This window comes from Mauremys mutica, chromosome 3 (assembly GCF_020497125.1).
Source record: "Mauremys mutica isolate MM-2020 ecotype Southern chromosome 3, ASM2049712v1, whole genome shotgun sequence".
Classification (NCBI taxonomy): Eukaryota; Metazoa; Chordata; order Testudines; family Geoemydidae; genus Mauremys; species Mauremys mutica.
In genome coordinates, this window is record NC_059074.1 from 59,239,022 (window position 1) to 59,266,162 (window position 27,141).

At 40.8% G+C, this 27,141-nt stretch overlaps 1 protein-coding gene across 2 annotated transcripts in view; it reads left to right on the top strand.

Moving 5' to 3' along the window:
• Window positions 1–27,141, top strand: part of CD109 (CD109 molecule) — a 202,467-nt gene that overhangs the window by 86,986 nt on the left and 88,340 nt on the right. Inside the window, exon 34 of one of the 2 annotated variants that reach the window (XM_045011987.1) lies at window positions 10,865–11,103. The exons of the other annotated variant lie outside the window; for it this stretch is intronic. The gene's annotated coding sequence lies outside the window, so the exon portion shown is untranslated. Of the gene's footprint in view, window positions 1–10,864; window positions 11,104–27,141 lie in introns of those variants that run through there. 2 annotated transcript variants of the gene reach the window in all.

Here is a 27,141-nt window from a genome sequence, read left to right on the forward strand (position 1 = left end):
CCATCATTTTGAATGTATAGTTGGGATTATGTTTTCCAATGTGGATTACTTTGTATTTATCAACATTGAATTTCATCTGCTATTTTTTCACCCCATTAATTGAGATCTATTTGTAATAATTTGCTGTCAGCTTTGGATTTAACAGACAGACCTCAGCATTTCATTTAATGCTGAGGAGACATATTTACATAATTTAGCCTATTCTTCTTGATGGAACTTCCAGCCACTGAACAATGTTAGATTCCATTATGGAAGTTTTACATCTTCCTAGAAGGCATTTGGTACTGGCTGCTTTTAAGCAGTGCTCAAACTAAACCCACCATTTTTTAAAAATTGAAAATAAGGCATAAAATTCATCTGAAGAGGTAATGGATTTTATTTAGAAGACACTTCCTGATTTTGCTTCAGCGGTTCCCAGGGTGACCATCTATATATGAAGGAGTTTGAGTGTAATTTTGGCAAGATGATGTATTGAGATCTTCACCCACTATCCACTGTGGTAGTGATTTCCTTCATCTATAGGACAGACAGAAATCTCCCTATCAATATTCTTCTTGATCCATGACACCTTTTTCATCTGTTACAACTTGCAGATTATATCAAATCAAATTAATTTAGGTGATAACCACTTTTAGGTCTGAAGATCTTTGTTCCTTTATCACACAAATACATACATGCCTCACACCCAATCAGAATACTCATACCCTGAAAATAGGCCTATAATAGTCATTGCTATTTAGGACAGGAAGGGCTATTAACCGCTGAGGAGGAAAATGGAACTTTGTATATCTGGTAACCAAGAAATTAAGGAGTTAAGGAAAAGGGCCTGATTTTGTTCTGATTCACAACTTTACATAAGTGGAACTTTAGTGACTTCAGTGGCAGTACTTCTGATGTACAGTGGTGTGAAAGGAGGATCAGGTTCAGAGACACTTTTATGCAAGAGGATAGATATTTTACCAAGAAATGCTTATTAAAAATCTGGTTAAAAGGGAAAGGATAGTAGTATGTGCACATATGGAAGTAATGTACTGAAAAATCTCTGTGGTTTTGCATGAGGAAAAAGATGGCAGCCACCCTTAGCTCAGCGGGATAGTAATGAAGCCATAAGTTTTACAGTACATTGTGTTCTCAGGTTCAATATCAGGGGATGGCGTCACTGCCATAATAAAGATGTATTTTTAACCCGTGTGAGCTAAAATAGCAGTGAGGATGTGGCAACTTGGGTTATCAGCTCAACCTCAGGCTTCCTTATAAACTTGAACTCAAACTGCTAACCAGCAATAAATCCTGCATTACTTTGTTTTCACTGCTATTTTAACTTGAGTTAGCTAAAGTGGGATAGCTCGATGGCTCTCAACCTTTCCAGGCTACTGCACCTCCTTCAGGAGTCTGATTTTTCTTGCATTTCCCCAAGTTTCATCTCACTTAAATAATACTTCCTTACAAAACCAAACATAAAAATGAAAAAAAAAAAAAGGTGTCACGGCACCCTATTACTGAAAAATTGCTGACTTTCTCATTTTTACCATACAGTTGTAAAATAAATCATTTGGAATATAAATATTGTACTTACATTTCACTATATAAAGCAGTATAAAAAAGTCATGGTCTGTATGAAATTTTAGTTTGTACTGACTTCGCTAGGGCTTTTTATGTAGCCTGTTGTAAAATGAGGCAAATATCTAGATAAGATGATGTGCCTCCTGGTTGAGAACCATTGAATTAGCTAATCCAAGTTAAGAACAGGCCCCCCCCCCCTTTTTTATTGGCAGTGAAAACACACTCACAAAATATGTATAACTGAGATGTCATATGATTTTCAGTTTATATTTTGTAATTTGATTTCAGATATGATTTTAAATTTGATGTAATGGTAATTATATTAAAGAAAAATGAGTTGATTGATTTTTAGCTGAGCGTCATTATGATTAATGAGTCTTCCTCTTCACTTCCAGCTTAAGACTATTGTTTCTTCTAGTTTATGTTTAATTGGATTTCAGTTAAACTTGGAAAAATAAAAAGCATGCATTTTTTTTATCATTAGTATGACATTAAATTATGTTAAGGGTTGACTGAACATACCAGTGAGTTGTAAAGAGTTTTGCAAGGAGTAAGTATGCCATTGAAAATTTTGCTCATTCTAGTCAGAAATGGGTGCTGGATTTTTTATGAGTTTTTCCAGTGTTTTCCTGTACACAAAGAGCAACCACATGCTATCAGTCTGAATGACTTTTATTATGGGATATAGGAAACAATACAAAAAAGTACAAATGTAAGGTTCTAGGACAGAGTACAGAGTATGTAGCTTCAGTAATATGATGCATCAACTCTGAATCACAAAATGGCACCTTTAACTTGGAGAGGATTAGAAATTTAAAGAGGCAATACACTGAAAAAAATCATAGTTAAAAAGCTACATACATCACTCCTTTTTTCCCCATTTTCAATCTTTTTTCAGTTCTTCATTTTAAACAGTGACATTATTAATATAACATTACAAAAAATAGAAGTGCAGTGACATTAATAAATACACAGCTCCAATGTTACACTTCATGTGTCATTTTTGTTTCTAGGGATGCTTTGTTTCTGTTTTTTAATTCAGCAGATATCAGTTGTGTGTCCAAATTTCCTGGGTTCATCAGTTAATGAGATTCACTTTTTGTATAGTACATTATTTTTCTGGTTTAGTCAAAAAAGGAATTTGTTTAAGTTTTTAGGCCTAGAAAAATCAGTGTAATTCTGCACTTATCTTTCAGATTTACTTTCTTCTTGTGGTCAGTCTCAGGGTTTCTGTATTTCTATATTGGTGGCTCACCAGGACAGAGTACATACTTCTCAGCTACTCCCCAAAGATGCTGTTTTCTTCTTTTCCACTTATTGAGGAGGAAAGAATAGCATCTACTTCACTCCTGTATACGGACCCATAGAATGAAACAGACAATAAAGTATTTTCTATCATAGTTTGCTTCTTGTTTGGGGACTAATACACAATGAGTGTATCTTATGAATATTGATCTGGTAGGTGATCACATATCTGAATGTGCTTCTAAGATGTCAAAATGCCACAAATGTTATTGCCTGAATTCTCAAGCACTCTGGGAGCACCATTAAAAAATCAGTATTAGTCACAGTTAGAGTGCCACATTTCTGAGATTACTACAGTTTCCCCTAAACATACAATGGAAAATATCTATGATACTTTTGTGGTAACTGTTGGCAAATGATCAGTTTCTAATAGCTTGTTCAGTATATATTGTCCCTAATTTAAAGATAGTGAAAATGAGGCACAAAGAAGTTAAATGATTTGTACAAGGTGGCACACAAATCTGTATCAATTTGGGAATAAAACCCAACTCCCAATCCTGTGCTCCAGACCAATATTTGTCTCTGTCCCACGCATATATTGTATTATCTATCAACAGTGTTGAATTTGGAAACTGATATCCAAACTGATATCCGCTCCAGGCCAATGGGGGCTGCAGGAAGCGGCGTGGGCCAAGGGATGTGCTGGCCACCGCTTCTCGCAGCCCCCATTGGCCTGGAACAGTGAACCGCGGCCAGTGGGAGCTGCAATCGGCTGAATCTGCGAACGCTGCAGGTAAACAAACCATCCTGGCCCACAAGCGGATTTCCCTGACGGGCCGCGTGCCAAAGGTTCCCAATCCCTGTCATAGAAAGTATTATGTCTGTTAAAAAAATAAACCCATATATCTGCAACACTCATATTAGTTTATTGGGTTTCTCATTGCATCAGACATCTGGTTCTTGGAAGTTTGAGAGCTGTATGGTATATGTTTAAGCCTATAAAGATTGAAGATGTTGCTGCAGGAACAAAACATAAAGCTATATTTAAAGGAGACATATGGTACATATCCTAAACTCCTGTGATTTGCACTGATGTAAGTGTTAAGTAACTCCTCTGAAGTTAGTGGAGTTACACCAGGGTAAAACTGGTTTAAATGAAAGACGAATCAGGCCCATGGTTCCCAAGGTAAATGAGTTCTGGTTCTTTAAATCATTATTGGACCAGATTTCCAAACACTGGTTTGTGAAGAGTCTCACAGTATTTGAAGAATGATCTAATCATTACTGAGAAGGCCTGACGTACCAGAAATCTTATCAGAAATCCGCCTAAGGGCATGACCTGAACCAAACAGACTTTCTGAATCTTTCAATGTTCACCCATTCCTAATGAATATTTGTGTGCAATTTAAATGTGTGTAGCCTTTTTCTGAGTTATCTAAACATACAGCTGATGCCACTTTCCCAGGTTATATGTAGGACCAAGCCAAATCTCATCATAGACTGCTGTAAAGTTTAGTTCCCCATCATGCCTTTGTTTGAATGATCTCTTATGGCCTTGCTGGTTATATTTGTGCTGTTAGATTACAGTCTGCAGAATAGCCACTCATAGTACGGACAGACTGCACAGTGGGCATTCTTATCAGTGGCTTTCAGCTACATGCCAAACTTTGTCATTAGTAAGCATTCTGCACTTCCGCTTTTTGTTCCTCCTCCCCAACAACTCAAGATTTTTTAAGATTTATTTGTCAAGAGTATATCTGGAGGATTAATGTTCCTCTACCCCAATATAACGATGTCCTTGGAGCCAAAAAATCTTACCGCGTTATAGGTGAAACCACGTTATATCGAACTTGCTTTGATCCACTGGAGTGTGCAGTCCTGCCCCACCTCCTCCCCCCGGAGTGCTGCTTTACCACGTGATATCTGAATTCGTGTTATATCAGGTCGCATTATATCGGGGTAGAGGTGTATATACAACAATAGAAAAATAATACAGTGCATACTGTGCACAAATGACAATAATCACACAAGCTTGTGACCATTTCCAGGAAGGTGTTAAAGGAGCACTCAGGGAAGACAAAGCCATTGCAAAGAAGTTAAATGAATTATTTGCATCAGCCTTCACTGCAGAGGATATGGGGGAGATACCCTCATCAGATGTATTATTTTTGGACAACAAATCTGAAGTACTGTTCCAGTCTGATCGGTCAATAGAAGAGTTTTTAGAACACATTGGTAAACTAAACAGCAATAAGTCACCAGGACCAAATGGTATTCACTCAAGAGTTCTGAAGAAACTCAAATATGAAATTAAAGAGCAACTAACTGCAGTATGCAACCTACCACTGAACACAGCCTCTGAACCAGATGTCTGGAAGGTAGCTAATGCAATACTGATTTTTAAAAAGGGCTCCCGAGGCAATCCTGGCAATTACAAGCTGGTGAGTCTAAATTCAGTAGTGGGCAAATTGGTAGGAACTATAGTAAAGAACTATTAGACACATAATTAAACATGATTTGTTGGGAACAAGTCAACATGATTTTTGTAAAGGGAAGCAAACCTCACCAATCTATTAAAATTCTTTGAGGAGGTGAACAAGCATGTGAATAAGGGTGATCCTGTCAACATCGTGTACTGATTGCCTTACAATTATGTTTGAAATTAACACTAAAATCTCAGATACTGCAGCCATTTCTCCTAGAGAGAGACAGAGCAAGGATAGAGTCCCTGGACTAACACCTCCAGGTAAACCCTTTAGTTCCTGAAAGTGTTCTGGGTCTCTGAAAAAGCCAGTCCGTAAATCATAATGGGAAGTGACGGATATGCAGCAGCTTGCTGAGGTTGTGTATAATGAGCTCCTGTTAATACCATTTCCAGACCATGCAAAAGAGAGAAGCGGTATATAATTCAAAATATTCTGTGGCTGGGTTGAACTGCATCTAAGCATCCAGACCATGCTTTCTGAGCACATCAGCATACTTACACACTGACAGCAGTAGCTGTATGGAAAGCTTTGGGCCCTCTGCAAATTACCAGTAGTAATGCATATCCATATCTGTGAGGCTTTCACATCACCACAGCAGTGTGTTGTTTTTGTGTGCTACAGCTTGCAGCCGCATGGATAAACACTGACTGTACGCTTGAGATTGTTCCGAGCCCACATGAGTGAAATGAAATGACAGATGGTTCTGGGTTCTATATTCTGGCTACAGCGCCAATGAGCTTTGATGAGGTGTGGGAACTCATCAATTACTTTTTTTTTAATTGTCACTGTTCTGGGATGCAGATGCCCTTGAAAGAAACGTAAGCTAGAGAACATGCCAGAGGAGTTACTGCCCTGGAGCCAGTTTAACCTTCTGAAAGCTGGGAAATGTTTGATTACATACATTTTAAAAAAACATCAGGGTTGCTTATTCATTTTAATTTTTTGTGGAAAAATAGCAAGCTGTCCACTTTGTAGGTAAGAGTGTCTACAAAGCCAGCCTTAGAATTTCTTTGCTTGTCCTGGAAAATATTTTAAACTGGGGCATCGAGACAGACATTCCCAAATGTGGGTGTATGAAGCAAACAGCTGGATGCACGCCACCTGATTTAGGTGTGTTTACTTCAGAATTTAGACTGAAATTTTTACAGATGAGTGAGGCTCCATAGAAGCCTGACTTCAGGCCCCCTTTTCGGAAAATCCTGGAGTCAGAGAGCTATATGTGTTCTGCTCCTTTGAAAGTTAGCCCACTGCTATATAGCTGCCTAAATAAGGCTTTAGTAGTCTAACTTTACGTGCTCAAGTTTGAAAAGTTTAGACAATAATCATGGCCCATACAAGAATTTAGACATAAGTTATTGATATAGGTTGGCCAGCATAAAATGAGCCTTTAAAGAATCTGGCAGCCAGATCCCAAAAGTTTTTGTCAGCTTTCTCCTGATTCCAACAAATAGCATGATGCAAATCTATTTTTAAACAGTGGAGCAGTGTTCTTGATTTTATCTGGCCATTACCTGGGGACAGTTGGAGTGGTTAGTTAGTTGTTTGTATGAGCTAAACATGGGAATTTAAGCACAGCAGATAAAGGACGCAGAAGGTTTCATTTATACATGATGATGTTAGATTTCCCTTTTATGACTTACAGATGAGTAAATGAAACTGGTGTACTGTAATATTTTGTGAATGATGCAGATGATCAAGAAGAAGAGGTGTAGGTGTGGTTAGTGACTGAACATGTTGCTTCTTAGCTTTGATGTGAAATTTCACTTAGATCTATAGACCTCATGATTCCTTTTTGTTGGATCCATAATCCCTCCAGCAACAAAGTCTCAAATCCACTACGCACAGGAATTTACCAAATTTTCTCCAAGTTCCTAATGATCTACCAGTTTTTCAATAATTATCCTGCAGGCAAGTGAAAACAAATGGAGATGCTTGAATTAAAAAAAATGCTTATGAGATTCAGCTGTCTGAAAAGTCACATTGACAGGACTGTAGTATATAGTTTTGTACTTTTAAAGGCAGCTATAAATACTGTTGGTAGCTGGTAGTGCAGAGCAAGATCAGCAAGTGCTCCTAGTATTCCAATAAAACCTTCTAAAGAAGGATATTTTCAAAGACACAAACATCAGTTTGGTCCCTCACTACCACTGGAAGTGAATGGGTATCCAATTGCCATTTGTGCCTTTGGAAATCTCTTCCAAGATGGTCTTTAGTACAGATTTTCTGAAAAGAACCATTACCTCCGCTGGACCCCACTCCTGCACCTTAGACCAGGGGTTCTCAAACTGTGGGTTGGGACCCCAAAGTGGGTTGCGGGGGTCACCAGGCTGGTGTTAGACTTGCTGTGGCCTGGGGTTGAAGCTGAAGCCAGAGCCCCACCATCTGTGGTCGAAGCCAAAGCCCGAGGGCTTCAGCCCTAGGCAGCAAGGCTCAGGCTTCGGCTTCAGCTTTAGTTCCTCCTGTGCTGCTGACCCATCTGGCACTCTAGTTCCTCCTTTGATTACAGTCACTAATTGTGATACTTCTTCCCAAGTGATGCCAGCACATTCAGTATCCTCTGTCACTGTCTTCTACTGACTTTTCCATGCCTTCCTTGCTGTCTCCCTCCCTTTGGTACCCAATACAATGCTTATTTAGCATGTCTCCCATCTTTCATGCAGTGTACATGTCCAAACTACCTGAGCCTTCTTTCCTTGATGATATTTTCTAACATGTTCTGCTTTGTCACTTCCCTCGCTCTCGCACTTATTTGGTCTCTCCATGAAATGTGTAGTATCTTCCTCAACCATCTGTTATGAGCAGCCTCCAATTTCTTTTTTGTTAGCCACTGTCAATGGCCAAGTCTCTGCTCTATACAACATCATGCTCTGTACAATCACATGGTATAATCTGATTGTACAGAGACTTTAGTTTGGTGGGGAGATCTCTACTTGACCAGATGTTGTTCAATCTTCTAAAAGGGGTAATTGCTTTTCCTAATCTTATATGAATATCTTTATTGCAGCCACCTTCAAATGTGCTCACATGGCAGAACTCTTCTATCTGTTCAATTTCTTTTGCATCCACGTACACCTTTGCATCTGTTATCCAGTTTCCTACATTCATAATCATGGTTTTCTCTTTTACTTTCTCATTTACTTTCAATCCAATTTTCACAGCGTCCTGTTCTACTTCTGATGTAAGGGAAATCATTCCAGTCTATGTCATACTTAGTAAAGCAATGTCATCAGCAAAGGCAAGGTCACGTAATTCATCTTTGCTAATCCGTTTTACACCACACATGATATCTTTTGTTGCTTCATTAGCCAGTCGTTATTAATGCAAAGAGGGTTGGTGATAACACACACCCTTGTCTAACTCCAGTCATAGAATCTGTCCACTCACTCAGGTCTGTATCTGATCTTACTGCACATCTACTTCCTTAGTATGTAGGTGTAGAGTGAATGATAAATGGCAGTTACGTGGGCTCTATCTATCTCAGGATGTGGTCCATATATATTATTATTATTCATTTGTATTATGGTAGTACCTAAGAGCCCCAGTGAGGGACAGGATCTCCATAGTGCTAGGTGCTGTACAAACACAGAACAAAAAGATGGTCCCTACCCAAAAAAACAACCCCCCCGAGCGCTGCAAGTTTCAGTGCTGTAAAGTGCCAGTATAGACAGTGCACAGCGCTGGGAGCTGCACTCCCAGTGCTGGGAGCTTCTCCCCTTGTGGAGGTGATTTTTTTTATAGCATTGGGAGAGCCGTGGCAGCACTTTAACGTAGCTAGTGAAGACTTGCACATAAGACTAGAGACCCATAAGATGGATACAGACAGACTGATGGGGGAGTATAAGGAAACAATGCAATAAGTACAATGAGAAAATCAAATTATGGTTTTTGATTTCTAGCATGTACCTTTAAGGTGGGAAACTGAGTTACAAGTCCATCCAATTTGGGCTTAATTAATTTGTACCTTTATTTTTAAAATTTTAGACAAAATCATTGTTACACAGTTTCTGAACATATGTTTATGCCAGACAATAAACAGATAAGAGGGAACAGGTAGAGTTGCCAAGTTCCAGGGAAGCTCTTCTTCACTTTATGAGGGTCAGTTCAGCTTCTGGCTTTGATCGTGTCCTCCAGTCTTGTTCCTTTAGTTTCAGATCCAGTATTTCTCTGCGTTGGCCCCTTTCTTCACTAGGTTTTATACCTTTTCATATTTTATAGTCATTTGCTTTTTTCCAATCAGTGTTAAGCATTGAGTGTTACGTAACCTGTACAGTCCGAATGTGCAAACTTTAATTTACATAACTTTTGCTGTCTACACTGTTTTCATGTCATTATGTCTTCATGGTACCTTATGCCTGTTTTTACCAATATGTGGATTTTTAGCACGACATTCTGTGTATTTTATTATACTAATTAACTTCCTCTTATCTCAGTCCTCCAGTACAATAACAAAATATCACCTCTGTTCTGTCGGCTTTAAGTGTTATTTAAATTAGTCTATATAAAAAAAAAATTGGCAGGACAACACTCATGTGAGACAACAGCTAGGCCAAAGTCTGGCATAAGTATTATCCCTTCCAAACTCATTCACTATCTGTAATTATGAACTATTAGATTAAAATAACAAAACTCTTGTTTTTAACAAACAATTCCTCATCTTTATATTTCAGTATCAAATTCAGTATGTATGTATGTATGTATCATGTATACCAGCCTAAATTATTCATTAACCTTTATTTTTTTTATTTAAGCAGGAGAGTAATGGAGAACATCAAGACCTTTGAGGTCAACATTTCTTATCTTCTCCAAATATGAGTTTTCAGGGACGTTTTTGCTCAAATTTTAGCATCATGCTTGTAAATTATTAAAAAGCCTTGTCAGTAATTTTGCCTGTTGCATTTTTTAGGTTATTTTTTAGTTTAGGGCCTTGGTATTCAGTTGTTCTGCAACATGTCTATCATAAGCTCCAAGCGTACATAACAATTCAGTGTCAGATTCACCAGTGTGATGCATTCTTTTGCATCACTTCAGTGACCCAGTTTAACCAGGCAGCAATGTGATCATAAACCTTTCTTAACTGCTTGGTTAAACTGGGTCTATGGCTGCTTTACATTGCTGGAGCAGAGCAAAGCAACTGGAATGAATTTGGCCCTCAGGATTTAAAAACACATAGAAGAATATTGAAATTGACTTGAATTGGGCCCTTAAAGGATGGGAATCATCCTTCAGGAAGGAAGCATCTTGGACTTAAATATGGTTTAAGTTTGTAAATGGTTGTGAGTTTTTGGGTTATAGTCTGCCAGGTTGTTTGATTATTTTTAAATTCTTTTCTTCCTTTGTTGTATTACTTGTTCATGGAACTGAACTAATTCTGTAAATAATAATTAAATATATATTCAAAAAGGAATGTTGGCCATAGGAGAAATTTCATCTTACTCATTTTTTTCTAAGGAAAATAATATACTTTTAATTTAATAACATGGTAAAAAATCTGCAGCTGTATTCATTGTGCCTTTTAATAAGCTGATTAAGTAAAATGGCTACTCTTCCATTTTGCTCTGCTCCCTTTTCAGATGACTGCTAATCCACCTTCTGTGAGGAGAACTGTTCAGTGGAAAAGCAAGACACAAAACAAAGAAATGAAAGAAATTAAAAACACCCTAAAATTGTTGGCTCTGTTTCGTGTTCAGCAAATGCTGTGTGTGCAGCTCATATATAGAATGGATTACCATTAGCTTTTGGCATCATTCTGCTATGCAAAACGTAATTCAGAAACAGACTAGGGCCAAGAGAACTATTTGGGGAAAAAGAGAGCGAGGATTCCAGGATTTAATAACATCGGAACATCTGAATCAAACCTGAATGTCATTAAAGTTTCCGAGTTTCTTTCAGTATTGTACACTTCCTCTAGTGGTTTAATACTTGACTTTTCACAGCATTGGGAGGGATAGTAAAGCAGCTCCATTCAGAGTCAATTCTAAGGAGCTCCCAGAAACACATGCTGCCGACTACTGTATTAATGCTAGCAGTTTTATATCTTCAGGAGATTGACTTCATTGCAGGGGTTTGGGAAACAAAGTGTGTTTTAGGGCTGGGAAAATCTTTGTGTCAGCCAACTATACTGGGAAATGTGTGGATCTGGATGAAGAGTACATCTGGTTAAGGGTAAGAAAGATCTATATAAAACTGACATTTATTCAAAATTCTGTATCCACTCCTTTTATTTTATCTGGCTGTGACCCTAGGAGCCCCTTAATCCCAGTTGGTAAAGGGCCCACCATACTGTAACACATACCAAGTCTGACAGCCTTGTCACTCCCAGCAAACTGTTGTTATAATATGTATCTATAAGGTGTCCTGTAAGGTATCATTTGTAAACTGGTAACACACTGGTCCTGAAAATCATTGTCTGGGTTGAGTACAAAGAGTTATGGATGTGTGCTGGAAATATGTCTTTAAAATGTGTTTGTGAGGCAGTGAGTACACCCAGCCTGACCAAGCCTAGAGAAAGGAATATGAATTTGCCTGTCTGACTGGCTTGATTACAGGCACAGGACAATGAAAGTACAATTACAAAGGTGAACAAAGCCATTGAGCTAATAAGCAGAGTAAACAACTTAGTAAGTATGCTTGGGTCAGAGCCTGCACCAAAACTGACCTCTGAGGAACTCCACTAGTAACCTCCCTCCAGCCTGACAGTTCACCTTTCAGTACGACCCATTGTAGTCTCCTCTTTAACCAGTTCCTTATCCACCTTTCAATTTTCATATTGATCCCCATCTTTTCCAATTTAGCTAATAATTCCCCATGTGGAACCGTATCAAATGCCTTACTGAAATCGAGGTAAATTAGACTCACTGCGTTTCCTTTGTCTAAAAAGCTTCAGCTCTCTCTCTCTCTCTCCACCTTTGATGCTGAGCCTGAACTTTCAAATGTAACTGTGTTAAAAGGTTTCCATTTTGACAATATTTCACTGCATTAAATTTCTTTGTTGTGTCATCATAGAGTACTCTATGTCAATGATTTCATTCTGTAAAAGCTGTACATTGTTATAAAGTTAGGGAAAATATCAGAAAATGCATAAATTGTAGAACTTTTGGTTTTATTGGCTTACCCAGCTGAAGTTTGGAACTTTTAATAATAAAGTTCGGGTTTGATTAAAGCATTCCAGAATCATTAAGCTGTGATCATTTTTCCTAAATGATTATCCTAGCCTGAGTTAATAAAACTCTTAAATCTAATATTCATTCAGGTTTTGAAGCATCTTGAGGAAGTTTGGGTTGCCCCTTTGGGTGGAATGGGGAGCCTCTTATCTCTCAACTACTCTGATGCTTCTGTGAGAAAAGAAGGACCTGGGTTATTTTTATTATGGAAGTTTTTTGAGCCCCCAGTTGAGGTCAGAGCCCCATTGTGGTAGGCATAGCAAGAGACAGTCTCTGGCTCTTAGGAGACAAGACAGTCAAAGTGTGGGAGAAAGGGAGTATTTTGCCGACTGGGAACTAAAGAACAGAGAGGTTAAGGCTTTGCCTATTTTTGGGCTTTTGGTTTCAAATCAGGGTAAAACTGCTTCCGTTCAAGCCACTTTTTACACTGGTACAGTGCATATACACTGGGGGTTTGCACCACTGCAAAATACCCTAGTGTAGGAAGACACAGTTTAAGTGATTTGCCCAAGGTCACAGCTGGGAATTGAACCCACCTCGCAGATTCACTATGCAGTGTCTTAACCAGAAGACCATCTTTGCTTTCAAATGTTTAGAAATACTTTTTTGTTTTAACTCAGGATCGGCCTACGGAGAAATCCAGGCTTCAAGCTTTGGATAGGTTTGAATTCAGATCTGGATCTTAAATTTACAGCACCTCTCTAGTTTTCACCAATATTTTAAATAGTTTCTAAAGGAGGGACCCTCCCTGAGGGGAGTGAAGAGAAGCTGTCTTCTGTAAACATTGCATTTCTTCTGGGAAAGAAAGAAAACAGATAAACGATATAATCTTCAATACAGGGGACTTTTATGCAAGTGATTATAGAGAAATTTGCTTTATCCCCATATATAGAAAGGACCATGTTCCTCCCACTTCTCTGCCGGCTGATACTGGAGAAAATTCTTTATCTGATGTGGAGATAGTGTTTTGCAATGAGCACTCTGCCCCACATCAAAGGCCTACTCCTTTGCTTAATGCTAAACAAATGAGTAGGCCTATTGACTTCAATGGAAGATGGGGAAATGACATCATGGGGAGATTAAAATAACTGAACACAGGCCTAGAAGAACTCTTAGAACTTGGGAAAGGTGAAGAGCAGAATTCACTCTGGACAATGTGTTACAGATCTTGGATGTGTTCAACAGCAGTACAGTGATAAAGTGAAATCTAAGTTAGACAGTTGTCCCCTGCATATGTCCTGTCATACTGCTAGGTGCTCCTAGTTTAGGTGCCCATAGACTATACATTAACCATGTTTATTACAGTAATGCTTAAGGACCCCCTAAGAATGGGGTCCCATTGTGCTAGGTACTGTACAAAGACAGAGTAGCAAATGGCCCCGGCTCCAAAGAGCTTGCAATCTAAATAGACAGGATAGACACAGGGTGGGGGAAGAGGTATAACAATCATGATGATGCATATGATGATGACAACAACAAAAGACATGTTAATTTCATAATTTTGCAGAGGGTTACATAGGAGAGGATATTATTGTTTAGTATTATTTCTATCTTCTTACTGGGTATTCTTAAAAAAAATCACTTGCAGGCAGAGACAACTATGACTTGTTTGTGAATAGACCTCAATGGGAGATGGCTAATGAGGAAAAACATGCCAATAATAGGCCTGGTCTACACGAGGGGGGGGTCAATCTAAGGTATGCAACTTCAGCTACGTGAATAGCGTAGCTGAAGTCGAAGTACCTTAGCTTGAATTACTTACCCGTCCTCACAGTGCGGGATCAACGTCCGTGGCTCCCCTGTCGACTCCACTACCGCCACTCGCTCCGGTGGAGTTCCAGAGTCGACGGGAGCGCGTTCGGGGTTCGATATATTGCGTCTAGATGAGACGCGATATATCGAACTCCGAGAAATCGTTTGCTACCCGCCCATCCGGCGGGTAGTGAAGACGTACCCATAGTCTATCAATATGTTTTCTATAGGATCTATAGGATGCTAAACATTCAGTCAGAGATGGGGACACCATCAGCCAATGGTTTGCAGTGACATTGGATAGGACAAGGGTGTATTATGTCCCCTCTATTGTTTGCACTGTTTATTGATTATGTAATGAGGAAAGAAACTCCAGAGATTAACCAAGGAATTTTATGGACAAATGATAAATCACAATCTGATGACCTTGTTTTTGATTATGGCATTGTCCTGCTTAGTTGAACACATCACTTAGTGGAAGAAAAGCCCCAGTTTTTGGCAGACACCACAAAAGAAGTTTGTTTTTTCATTAACAAAGGGAAGACAAAATATATAGCTATCAATGTCCTCAAAGCAACCATAAGAGTAAATGGAGAAATATTAGAAGAAGTAAAACATTTTACCTACCTAGGGAGTGAGATGTGCACTGACAGTGACACCATGCTAGGTGTCGAGCAATGAATATCAACAGCAGCAAACAACTTTCAAAAACTTGAAAAGATTTGGAAAAGTAGCATGATTGTCACACTACCAACCTGACTTCCACATCAAAGAGTAACATGGACATCACCTGGAAAGAGAATAAGTGGGCGATCTAGAGAAACCAGCTAATTCCATCAGCATGACATTCAGAAGTCTGAATAAGCCAGCACAAGACCGAAATAAGTTGCAGAATCTGGTGGACACCCTGTGCACCTGAGGGTGCAGGAGAATAAAGAAAAGACAATAAGATATTTTCAAAAGTATTCAGTAAGAAGAAATGACCAATAAAGAGTGTAGTTGGTGTCTGGGCACCTAACTAGGAACAATAAACAAGTAGTTGCCCCAAAAAGTAGAATGATATCACATATGCAGACTAACTAGTCTGTACAAATCACATCCAGTAATTTTCTGGCTTCCTCTTTGGGACACTAGTTCCATAGCACAAAAAGTGAGTTTTATAATATCAGACACCAGAGAAATATGTGAAAATTTGTGCTTCACACATATGGGAATAAACAAAATGTCTTGATAATTGCTTACATAGAAGGTCTCTGATTTTGGACATGTCAAAATCCACCACCTCAAAGCCCACAGTGTCAAAGGCATTGATGGTGCTCATTTGTTCTCAGGATCAGGCCCTCTGTGCCTATGTAATTAACACCAGCAAACCCCTTACCGACATAGCACCACTGATTCAAGTTAATGGTGCTATGCCAATTCACAGCAACTGTGGAGCTGGCCCTAGGTGTTAGCTGGTTACCACCATTAACTAGCTAGTTCAAAGATCTGATAAGCTCTGGTAGCAAAGCCAATAAAGCTTGGAAGTGGTGCTTCATGCAGGGGCAGCTCCAGGCCCCAGCACGCCAAGTGTGTGCTTGGGGAGGCACGCTGCGGGGGGCGCTCTGCCAGTCGCCGGGAGGGCGTCAGGTGGCTCCGGTGGACCTCCCGCAGGCGTGCCTGCAGAGGGTCAGCTGGTCCCGCGACTCCGGTGGAGCATCCACAGGCATGCCTGCGGGAGGTCCACCGGAGCCGCGGGACCAGCGGACCCTCCGCAGGCACATCTGCAGGAGGTTCACCGGAGTCGCGGGACCGGCGACCGGCAAAGCACCCCCCCGTGGCGTGCCGCCGTGCCTGGGGCGGCGAAATGACTAGAGCCGCCCCTGGCTTCATGGTTACCAACAGCTTTTCTTTTGTCCTTAAAAACCTCGAGGAAATTTCATTAATAAAGATTAACACAAGTATCAGGTTAAGATTGCAAAAGCAAGCACTTTAATTCAGGTAAAAATGTAGATTCTGATGAAAGACAATTGTCAATAAGGTTGCTGCAGAAGGAATCAGCTACTTGTTTGCTGGATTAGTCTTGTACCCTTATACCCAGACAGTGAATTCCCTTGTGCCGTGGAGCAGACACCCAAGCCAATGACTCATGGATATGTTAAGATTCCTTAGTTCATGTTTCAAGGCAGGTCCTAAGGATTTAGCTAAGGAAATTTGGCTCCAGCTTGTATTTTCTTAGGCAAAGTGGAATCTCTCACTTATCCCTGCATCATTATTTATCATTTGTTAAGTGCTGACAATGCACATGACACCATATATATGAGGCGCTTATAGATTAAAACATAGACCTAGGCAGGATAGTATGTACTAGAAAATAAAAGCTAGCAACTCACTTCTCCTGGTCCAGGCAACCATGAAGTAATCAAGAGCGTTTAAATATAATGCCCGTGGCAGCAAATATCATGCTTGAATGCCGATGACTGTATTTCAAGCTTCTGTACACAGATTTGATTATAGAAGTTGTTTGTTGCTTTGAGGTACAAACCGATCTGTTAACGCTACTATGTTATGTCAGCCAACCACCCTCTTTCTTACTTTTTCTTACTGCATTTGAAATGTATCACTACCCTCACAACAGAAAGTCTTTGCCTCACAGATTTTTTTTTCTTTAAAGAGCATCTAGCAATAAAACTTGCACAACAGATCAACTGGTCCCAGCATGTTAAATATCAGACCGGACGATTTGTCATTTAACCAAGCTGCCAGTACTTCCTCCAAGGGAAGATGCAGCTAAATGCTACTGTACTTGAAGGTTTGATTCTGAAAGGTGCTAAGCAACCCCAACTGCAAGCAACATCAACTGGAGTTACGAGAACTCAGAACCTTGAAGAGTAGGACTCTGGTAGAGTAAACTTTTGATCTGTCCCACTGCAGAACAATCTGATCTATTTGCAGGCTGGTTCAGTGATGTGCTGGATGTAGAAGACAGCTGTTGGGCTGCCCTCTAGGTCAATATACATGTCCATCATTTTTTCCTGTCTCCTTGGTGTCATGCTACCCATCTAGAGTAGCAAGATGATAAAGCATTAGGTCTTCCTGAAGATGTTACAATTTTCATTCTGTAAAGGTGGTAACTTTTCTTTGCTGAATTACTGAGTAGCTAGACTAGCTTGGGTTGCCATAGAGAAAATACTGGGTTGGCATGGAACCAAAGGTTCCATTTCTCTCACTTTGGCCTTTTATTGCTTAAGAATTGCAAGACTAATTCCTTACATTGCCCTCATGTAAAAATTTAAAAAGCCACCAGTCAGCCAGGTGGAAGACGGCAGCAATCTGCCATGGTTAGAAAGGGAGATTTTGTCTTCCTTTTAGATCTCTTATTGCATTTAATATTGAAATTGCATTATAATGCACACAATAGTTAGAACCACAAATGCTGTCACCTTCCTGTCAATAAAATATTATATACAAATTGTGGAAGAGAGACATTTATAAGCTTCAGATGGAGGGAGAAATGTTGGTGTGTAGATTCCTGAGGGAGTGAAGGTTAATAAAAGGCTCTAATTCCTCTTGTGTGGAAATACATTTACTAGCTACTACGTAAGTACAACACCTGCAAGACTGAAAAGCACAAGTTTTGCCTGAGGCCACTGGCCCATTTCTAACCGAGACCTTTCAATCTATGGACTTGTAAATAATCTAAATGTAACAGGCAGCTGACGAATGTTCTAAGCTCTTGTTAATATATTTCAGAATGAAAATCAGAGTCCCCCCTTCTGTGAGCCAAGGGTGGGTTTCATTGCCACCACCTCAGTCCCACACTCTTCATTCACATAAAGCCAGAGTACTTAGGTTAAATTAATTTTATCCTAATAAGAGCAATTTCTCCCTCACCTCTTTTGTAGCTATTCTCTGTGTACAGACACAACCAGAATATTATTGCCATCTACTCTCCATTGGTCCAGGAAGCATATATTTATTGCCTATAATATTTCCTTATACACTGTTTCCTTCAACACTTTTGTCTTCTCAGTTCCTGTTCTCTGCCAGTCTTTTCAGTGTTTCTTTCAGTAACAACTGGGTGTATATTCTTAGCTTTGAGGAGGCCAGCACAGGATTGCTCCCTCCTATATTCCCCAGTGCTTTGTCCTGTTTGGTTTTAAATGACTAAGTATTGGGACTTCTACCACTTCCTTTGGGAGAACATTCTGGAGTCAAACAAATGTCACTGTTCAGAAATTATGCTTTTCCTTAAAGGAATTAGTTATTTCTTGAATCTACCCTACATGGTCAGAGTTATTTTTAAGAACAAATATTCTGGCCTAGCTCCAGCGTTTTGTACTTTTTTCTTTCCTTTCTCTCTTTCCTTTCAATTTCACAATGTGGACCCTGTCTTTAAAATATAATCTGAAACCCCCCCACTTCTATTTATCTCCCTTGGTGTAGTTATTTAACTGGGTAAATGATATTGGAATACAGTGAATGTGAAAGATTCTATCACAATAAAACTACTGTATTGTAATAATTTGTTTGGTGTCCAATATCTCCATTTTATTTTGGTCCATTTGGATACAGTTTTCACCTTTCATTGGTCTTCCTCATTTTGTCATCTTCAAATTTGTATTTCTTGATTCATGATCTTTAGGCATAGCCAGTCTTAACATTTTTGGAGTAGGCCTATGAAATACTTTCTTTCTCCACCAACAAAAAACAACTTCTGTACACTGGGATCAGACTGCAATGCAGAGATGTGGCTTTAGGATTTTGGGAAGGGTCAACAAGATGATTCTTTGTTTCTCCTCCATCCCACAGCTCAAATGATTCATTTTATATAAAGAGGAGCTGTGGATTGTTGTGTTGTCACCAGCATCCTCTGCTGTAGAAGGAAAGGAGCCCAGCTAATGGTGTATAGTTGCCAATTTTGAAAAATGTTCTTCAATAATTCTCTCCCACATTGTTCTACTGTTTGCACCACTTATTCTAATACTTAGCAGCTATTCAGTGCTTTTCAAACATTAATCACCACAACACCCCATGGGGCTAATGAGTGTTAACCCCACTTTACAAAGGGGGAAACAAAGCAGAAAGATCAAGGCTTAAAGGGGAGAGTAAGGGCAGGTCTACACTATGGGGCTAAATCAACCTAAGTTACGCAACTCCAGCTACGTGAATAATGTAGCTGGAGTCGACGTAGCTTAGGTCGACTTATTGCGGTGTCTACACCGTGCTGGGTTGATGGGAGAAACTCTCCTGTTGACTTACCTTGTGCTTCTTGTTCCAGCGGAGTACTGGAGTTGATGGGAGAGTGATCTGCGGTTGATTTAGCAGGTCCAGTAAAGACCTGCTAAATCGACCCCTGGTGGATCGATCGCTGCAACATCGATCCACGGTAAGTGTTTACATACTGTAAGTTACAAATGGGCGTTAGTTGCCCTGCTGGCTTTCAGTGGGAGCTGTGCACCTCCTGTTGGTGCCTTTGAAATCTCTCGCTAAGTTTACAGTGCTCACTCATTTTGCATGCCCAGAATTCAAGAATTCAAGATCAGAGTTTCAGGGGTGCTGAGCACCTGCAGCTTCCATGGACATCATCTAGGAGTCAGAAAGGAACTTGAAGTGGCCCCAAGACAATCCAGGCAGGCCTAGCAAGGGGTTGTGCACCAGCTTAAGGGAAAGGGACAAACTTGCCCTTAATCAGGATAAGACTGAGAAGCTGTTGATAGGTTGAGGAAAGCAACCAGAAGAGATCACAGCAATTATATCAGCCACTCTGAGAAAGGATGTTCACCTACCAGTTGCTTTACAAGTTGGCAAGTGAGGGTCTTGTTGGGTGCACAGCTGCAGTAAGATGACTAGATAGCACTAGATTGCTCATTTCTGTTTATTTTTAGTCAGCAAGTTCTGCCCTTTGTTTTCGGATGTGACTGTATTTTTCATTATCAATACCACCAGATTAGATTACTGCAAATGAGCTTTATATGGAACTGCACCTTACAGCTATTGAGAAGGCACTGCAGAATGTGGCTGCATGCTTGTTAACTGAAGTGTCTTAACAGAGCACGATACACTGGTCGTTTGATGACTGTATTGGCTGCCTTTTGGTTTCTGAGTGGAGCACAGGTTTTTGGATTTGCTCCATAATGTCCTAAATAGAATCTTCCTACCTGAATGACTCTCTTTCTCTCCTGGTGCTGTATTGCTGCAGTTGCAATCAATTAAGGTGTAGGAGCTGGAGCCCTGTTGTTTTAAAAGAGACAAGGTTGCAGAAAGGGCATTTTCCATGAGGAACTCTTGATTGTGCAACTCCCCTCCTTGCTCCAAGATAGCCCATGTGTATTGACCTTAAGGGCATGCTGTAATACCTATCTATTTTTTTCCGGCATTCGTTAGTGGACAGGGAGTAGGAGCTTCATTGCTCTATTTTTTCCTCACCTGTTGTGTGTGCATTTCAGTTTTATTAATTTCCATTCTTCCCAGTCTGATGCAGACTTTAAAGCTGAAACATTAATGGAAAAATTCCAACAGAGCTCTGGTAGTTTTTTCCATTGAAATGGCATTTTATATTTGTAAAGATGTTTTAAATAAACATGATTATTAAAAAAGATAGTACACAAATTAAAACCATAAGACATTTTTTAAGAATGAGTAAGTACCATCCACTCCATCAAATATTTTCCCTTCTGCCTTATTCCCTGCACTGTTCTATCTGGTTGTTTCATGTATAGCTCTAATACTTGAGTCGTACCATTTATATCTATTATGCCATTATTTGACAGTGATAATTAAAAATGCATTCTTTTCATGGTTTAAGAATCTGAAGTTATGTAGGTTTAGCATAGCAACTAAACTGCTAATGCATTTAATGAAGTAGAAAAAATTATGAAGCCTTCATTTGAACAAGTGACTTCCTATTAATGTAGCTTTTTAAAATAAACAACTTTTGAGGTGAAATCCTATCCCCACTGCAGTCAGTGGATGTTTAGCCATTGACTTCAAAAGGGCCAGTTGTTCACCCTCAGTGTGAATTTTACTCTTAATGGGTCCAAAATCCCGACTGTGGCTACATTCAAGCAACTCCCATTAGAGCACACAGGAGCTGTACATGCCTATTTGAAGGCATAACTGGCCCAGTGTGAACATGTAATATTTACTAACACCGATAGCAGCAAGAACAGAAGCCTAATTTGCATAGATTCCAAAGCCATAAGTGACCATACTGATAATCTAATCTGACCTTCTGTGTAACTCAGACCATAGAACTACCCCAAAATAATTCCTGTTTGAACTAGGTCATATCTTTTTTTAAATGATCCAAACTTGGTTTTAAAATTATCAGTGAAGGAGAATCCATCAGAAGTGCTGAGAACCCACATCTCCATTTTCCCCTTATTTATTTTGATTTATACAAACTCTGAGAAGAGAGCAGCCATCTAATGCTGAGTGCCTTTGACTAACACCAAAATATACCAAAATACAAAGGCCCACCATTCCCCCAGATCAACTCAAATATTCAGCAACAGCATAAATAAAACTGAAATGAATTCATGTGACACAACTCCAAGAGAACCCCACTACCACTAAACAGACCTATCCCATACCCATCTCCTCACATGCAAGGAAGAAAGCTGAGCCTTGCAGTGAATCGCAGAGACTAACAATTTGGACTGTTATAGACTTGCGGGGGAAATGAGTCTTGGGCCCTCATAGGGAATGCCTTATAAAGCCCTATATGGCCCAGGGCCACCCAGAGGATTCAGGGGGCCTGGGGCAAAGCGGGGGAGTGGACATAAAAAAAGGCACCACCCGCTGCGGTGCTTGTACTCACCGGGTGGTGCTCCAAGTCTGTGGCGGCGGCAGGTCCTTCGCTCGCTCTGCGTCTTCGGCAGCACTGAAGGACCCACCACCGAAGTGCCACTGAAGACCCAGAGTGAGTGAAGGGCCCGCCACAGAAGTGCCGCCTAAGACCTGGAGCAAGTGAAGGGTCTGCTGCCGAAGTGCCACCGAAGACCCGGACCACCACCGGGTGAGTAGCCAGGGAAGGGATTCTCGGCCAGGGCTCGCGGGGCCCCTGCGGGGCCTGGGGCTTGAGGCAAATTGCCCCACTTGCCCCCCGCAGTGGCCCTGATATGGCCTGGAACATACCTAACTACGAAACTGCCTTTCTCCCCATGACATACTACCAGAGTTAGCATTAGCAGCGGTTCCTGCTCAGAAGCCCCTTTGGTACATGAAAACGGGGGAGCTTAACATCGGTCAAGAAACCAACAGGCAGCCAGTTCAGAGTGTAGAGTGCAGGTTGGGTATGTTCCAGTGGAGAAGCACTGCTGAAGAAGCACGATGCTGAATTCTGTGTCAGCTGCAGTTGCTGAGTACATTTTGAATGGCGCCCTCAGTGAATAACATTGCAATAGCCTAATCTCCAGATGACAAAGGCACAAAGGACAGTTGTCAGATCCACATCCAAAAGAACATCCAACCTCCTAGCCATCCAAGGGGGAAAAAAGCGTATTTGGTTGTAGGTGTTTCTTGGTCATCTAGTAGCAGCCAGAAGTCTAACCAGACCCCCTAGACCGCAAACCCAGTCCACAAAGGATCGGCAAACACCTGTAATAAAAGGGCAGAAATAACCACAATAACCTTGCAACAAACCAACATCAGCTAGTCTCAGATGGTTCACCCTCAGCCATGTGCCTACACATGGAGTAATGCAACTGACAGCTCCAGCCAGGTCAGAGGAGATACAGATATGGAGGAGTTGGTCATCAGCATATTGAAGTCAGTCCACACCATGCATCCTCACTAATCTTCCCAGTGGCCCTATAAACAGTTGAAGCCATTGAGAGTTGCAGTTCTCTGCATCTCTGAAACTCAGAAATGAGGTGAGAAAGCCTGGCTTTGTTGAAGTCAATGGCCAAAGTCTCACTGGGCGTTTTGCCTGAGAAAGGACTGCAAGAATTAATACCTAAGCTCTTGTGGGTGAACACAGCAACATAACAGCTATGAAAAGCACATCCCATTCATTAATTATGAATAGCAAAGCCACAAGTGAGCAGTGTAGGCCACTCCAAATGAGCGGCAATAGAATCTTTAGCCCTTACCATGAGTAAAAAATGAGTGGTCTGCAGTGGTGGTTCTGACTATGGTGACCAGATGAGAGAGCTGGCGGCGGAGGGAAAAAACAAAAAACCAAGAGCCGCCGGAGCATAGGAAAAATTGGTGGGGACTGAGCATCCACTGGCAGCTCCATGCCCACCCCCCCCACCAGCTCGCCTTAACTCTGCCTCCACCTCCCCTGAGCTGCCTGCCACGTCCTGCTTCTCCCCCCTGCACTTGTGCTGCCATACAGCTGATTTGCGCAAGCCTGGGAGGGAAGGGGGAGGAGGAGGAATGCGGTGTGCTTAGGGAAGAGGCGGGGATTTGGGGAGGGATCCGATGGGGGAGGGAGGGGCGGAGTTGAGGCGGGGGGGCATGAGCCCTCTCCGTCTGTGTGCCGGAGCGCAAAATATCGGGACAATTCGCGTCCCAACCGAACATCAGTCGGGATGTGGGACAAACAAGTAAATATTGGGACAGTCCCAATAAAATTGGGACATCTGGTCACCCTAGTTCTGACATATGGCCTCAATGCAGACAGGGGTTGCCAGTCACTTTCTGTTTGAAATCTAACATTCTTACATTCTACTGCCTGCTCAAAGCTATCTCATAACCCCAGTGTATCAAGGCTGCTTGGTAAATAGGGCAGGGAGATGTGAGTATATAACACCTGTATTCCAGTCTCTCCCTGGCTTCCTTTTCTCTTCTAGGTGATATTTAAGATAATAATGGTGCTTTATAAAATCCTAAATACCTTGGGACTCAGCAGTTTCTGAAACTGCCTCTCCTTCTGCAGCTGTTGCACTTGGCTGGAGCGCTTTAGCTGTCTCCAGAGTTGAACTCCAGGTGTTGGGTGCTATTCCTCGTAGACAGCTCTCTTCTTTGGGACTTGAGCCTGCTTAAGGTGTGCCTAAAGCCAGAGTTTTAGAGCATTCGGCCACGGCACATCTGCTTAGTCTGGAATTTTAATCAACAGAGGATTTCTTTTCAATGTCAATAGGATGTAGGGATGTCAAATTTTGTGTAGCCAGATTAGCCCTTTGCAAGTAAAAAAAAAAAAAGCTCTTCGTATAATTTTACAGGCACTTTAAAATTAAAATTAAGTACTATATGTGTAATGTGCCATGGGGTCTACATGTATGACAAAATACCATGCAAATCACACTTCTTTTTGGGTATTTTGCTTTAACAAAAAGCAATTGAAAGAATTTTCCTGCTTTTTGCCTATAAATGTGTTCATAAATAGGACACCTATTTTTAGTGTTAAGAGTTATGGAGGAGTGACTAATTCTGGGCAAAACTAAAAATATGCTTCATGTGGTTGGTATTTTCAAGGCATTAATGCTGGATTCCCCATCTCCTTGAACTCTCTTATTTGCATTGACTATTTTCTCAGGGATTTAGCAAGATTATCAACTGCAACATTTGCGTAGCCAGGGTATTTGCCCTCTTTCTTTTTCCAAGTCTTTAGAAAGATCCTTTCCTATTTGATGCCTGTGGGAGTGATTACTGGGAACTTATCAAGTAATAAAGGGGCTTGTGTTTAAACATCTACAACATTTGCCTTTGGGCTAGTGGTCACCTGGCACACTGCCCATTGGTTAAATGGTACAGATTTACAGCAATCAAGACAATCTAAAGTGATGGCTGTTATTCACCCCATTTAAAGGTCCCTATTAGCCTCTAATTTGCAAATCTTGGTATGACATTGACTTCTGCACTAAGCTCTCTTTGGAAATGTGTCCTCAGAATGTTCACATTTAGCACCCTGAGAGAGGAGAGGAGCACACAGACAGTAGCCTCACTTAACCTGTGTACTACCCATCAATCAGTTTTAATAAGGCCTCTAGTGATGGCAAAATATTTTTGCTCTCGGTCTGCAGAAATAATAGCATGCCCCGCTGTTGTAGGGACAGGAGCCAAGCAGCAAAGACAATCTGTCTTTGAATACTATGAAATGCAAGCTTCCTACTCTGAAGTCTACAGTGAAATTCCAAAGATGACAATTTAAGTGCAAATGGACTGTCTGGTGTAGCGGGTGGCCTGGAATACTGGAGAGCTTTCCAGCCTGTACTGATCAGTTTCAGACATTCAATGACTTTGTCCAAGAGAATGCTAGGTCTGGTACATTTTAAGGATATTTGTGAGCAAGCTTTTTAGGATCACTAGTATTTTAATTATAACATAATTGCTGGTAATAATATTAGGTGCAAATTTGAATTGATATAATACTATGCCTGGAATGAACAGAACAAATGAGTGACGTAATGAAAAGCTGAGAAAATTTAGGTGTCCCCAGTGTGTGCGGGACATCACATAAAAAAAAAACTTGTCTCTCTATCATATTTACTTACATTTTCAAATAAACTCAGGACCCAGATCTTATTCACTTGTTGCCTTCCTTTCACAGAGAGAGAAATTCTACAGTTGCTCTGAGTTAGAGGCTGAGCACCTAGGGTGACCAGAAGTCCTGATTTTATAGGGATAGTCCTGATTTTGGGGTATTTTTCTTATATAGGCTCCTATTACCTCCCACAGCCTGTACCGATTTTTCACACTTGCTATCTGGTCACCCTATGAGCACCTGGTAACCCTCCTGCCTAGCTCAGCGCAACCCTTTGTTCAGTCTAACAGCTTTACCACAGCCAAATTCTCCTCAGCTACAGCGGTGTGAAGAATTGGTCCTCAATCTTTTCTTTCCTGGGTTCAAATGAATTAAGCAACAAATGCACAACAGGCATTGACAAATATCACCCGGTATGGTTTTACATTTTTATAAGAATGCCCCTTTCCCCTCACTAATTCTTGTCCACAGACCTCAGGGAAACCGTGTCAGAATCTAGCTAGCAGCAACCATGTTTTCACAGTTAGCATGTTACAGTTACAGTTAGCATGGTTCTGATAATCCCACTGTGAACAAGGCTGTAGATTCAATATTGTAACTCAACAAGTGATATGTATACTAAGTAGGGCTTATAGATATCAAAAGTTTTCACTGCAAGTAACAACTTCAGTGCCACTGGCATGACTGAACTTCCTACTAACCCCTCCCCCCCCCCCCGATCAGATACAACAACATAACAACATACAGGACAACAACTTAATGCTCAGGGCTTGTCTAAATGGCCCCACAGTTTGGATCACTGTGTGAATTTCACAGGCCTTGTCCTAGGCCAGTGGAATTCAGCCTCAAAGCCTGTCTCCAAAGTGTAGTTGCACTGAACAGCTTACAGGAAATGTGAACACTAGCACATAAAGCCATTGTAGTCTCACATGAAAAATGAGGGTTTATCCCTTGCTGTGCACATTAGGCTCATGTCCAGCTTGTTTTGCTTCTTCTCTCAGCTTATAGTAGTCAGGTGCAGGAGAAAGACATGGCTGACATAATTACTCAGCTCTCTGGGGTTGGCCAGCTTTAAAGCAGTCATGTAAAAAGCGCACAGGAAGTGGCATTTGTCTCAGAAGAAACACAGGGAGTGGTTGGATCTTTCCTTTCCATCTTTTCATATCTAGGAAAATCACTAGTGGGAAAACTGCAGCTGGAAGAGGAAGATGGAGGAAGAAAAGAGCACTTTGTAAAGCAAATGCATTAATCACCCCTAGGGATGGGAATGTGCAGCTCAGAAGGGGAGAGCAAAGGGAAAAGATGACTTTAATTAGAAATGGATTTATTAAATCATGGCTCAAAGGGAGACACAGAGCCTGGGAAGGAAATGTGCAGCTGTGAGCAGGCTGGCAATAGACGCTGGGAATTTTTATTTTAATATGTTTTTCTTGGGTCTCAAAAGAGAGACCCCAGTGATGAGGGGACATTAAACTGAAAATGATAGATTTTTGGGTCTGTTACTTTAACACTACTATTGGAC